Here is a 2,124-nt window from a genome sequence, read left to right as displayed (position 1 = left end):
CTGCTCTGGGAAGATGCCACGTGCTGTGGAGCAACCAAGCCCGTGTGCCACAACCGCGGCGCCTGCGCTCTAGAGCCGGTGCTCCACGGAAGGAGCTGCTGCTGCGCTGAGACGCGTGAGCGCTGTGGCCAAGAGTGGGCGGGCGGTGGCCGCATCTAGAGAAAAGCCTGTGCGCAGCAGCGAAGACCCAGCACAGCCAAAAACAGACAAATAAATGCAATGATTTTAAAATGAATACGTAAAAGAGCACTTCACATTGTCATCCTTTTCTACACAGTTTTTCTTCATTAGAAAGATGATCAAGGCCTGACGTACATACTGATGTGCCTATTATCTGCCTTCGCATATCAGAGCTGAAGCTCTGTGTTCACTGCAGGTTTCTAATCTAGGCACCAGGTACCTGTGTCTCCTTTGTTTGCAGATCCTGTTAGAACACGAAAGCTGCTGGGAGATGCTAAATAAGTAACCCTTGAGTAAACAAAAGAATAACCTGAATGGTGAAGTAAGTTATATTATCTATACTGAGGTTACATACAGGAAAACTGTTTTAAAAGTCAGACTGTTTGCCAGATTTCCTCCCCCAAGAGCATTCCATCTTGCGGTGCACTTATCTGTCCCTGTGTTGTTTGATAGGGTGAAGCTTCACCCTGGGAACTGGAGGATCATTAGCTACCTGCTTTTCAATCTTTTGGTAAAGAAATAAGGGCAAAATCACTCATTCGGAGCTTCAAGATCACAGACTGGCAAGGGCACTGGGGCTCCTGCTCACCCAGAGCCGTTGGGGCTGGGAAGAAATTACTGTACTCACATGGCTGAAGAACTTTTTAAAACATTAAAGTGTAGTTAATTTACCATGTTGTGTTAGTTTCAAGTGTACAGCAAAGTGATTCAGTTGTATATATATGTATGCATACATACACACATATATATACAAATACTTCTTCAGATTCTTTTCCATTATTGGTTATTACAAGATAAATAGTATAGTTCCCTGTGCTGTGCAGCATATCCTTGTTGTTTCTTTCATATATAGTAGTGTGTATATGTTAATCCCAAACTAGGGTTTTAAAACATATACCTTTTTTTAAATTTAGAATACCGGCAGCTCTCTAGGTCAGAGATTACCTATGTAGTTTCTAGGCATTTGGCCCTTTTTGTTCTGTATTTTGCCAGAAGGAAAAAGGGCTCTTCCCCCTAAGTTGTTAGACTTCTAGTGAGAAGAGAGGTTGAAAGTCGTGTTCAAAATCAGCTTCCTTGGATTTCTTTTCTTTATTTTTTTGGTGGGCATGGGGTTGGTGGTAGACTGGAGAGTTGGGCAGAGGAGGGAAACTTACATGTTCAGGTGCGTGTCCAGTTTGGGGGCAATCATTTTGAAAGTTTGGAAAACATTTAAGGACTGAGAATTTTCTTTCTTTAATTATTAATTAGTGTGGGAGAAAGGAGAGAATGTGTGAGGTGAGGAGATGGGGAACTCAGCTCAGCTGAAAGAGGTTAGGCCAGATGTCAGGAAAAAGCCCCAGGAGAGGCAGGTGTCGGCGGGGGTCAGGGGAAGCAGGGATGTCACCTTCACTTGGAACAGTTGGGTCATTCTCTTCTCAAGGACGAGGGTGTCTGGGAGCAGAAGGTGACTCGAGGCGATCATTTAGCTTTTGAAACCCTGGATCCTGGGTTATTCCATGAAATTTCAGGGTCAGCAATACCTAACTCACTTTGGTGGCGATTGATCTGACAAATTGGCACATGGAAGATTTTCAGCAAAGAAACATCTGTGGTATTTCCCAAGCACAGAATCAGCTTGGGAAAGTTTGGAGAATGGAGCTAAGACTCCATCTCCTGCCCTTGGCTTTGCCCCGTAAACCTTTGCCTCTAGCACTCTGCAGTGTGGAATTTCCCTGCGCTTTTGAATGAAAGGGAGCTGGCCCTCTCTTCAAATCTCCATCCTGATGGAAAGATGAGGGAGCCTACTAACCGCCATCTCGAGCAGCTTCCCCAGCTCCACAACGTGAGGACAGGGTAATGATGTCCAATTTTGCACACTTCAGATCCATTAGTAGCAATTACCTTTCTCGAGGTGTTTTGAGTTAGTTTTAACATAGCATTCTTACAGTTGGTGGATAATGACAG

Source organism: Budorcas taxicolor, chromosome 16 (assembly GCF_023091745.1).
Source record: "Budorcas taxicolor isolate Tak-1 chromosome 16, Takin1.1, whole genome shotgun sequence".
NCBI lineage: Eukaryota > Metazoa > Chordata > Mammalia > Artiodactyla > Bovidae > Budorcas > Budorcas taxicolor.
The sequence above is the reverse complement of the archived record's forward strand: the minus strand, read 5'-3'. Positions refer to the sequence as shown.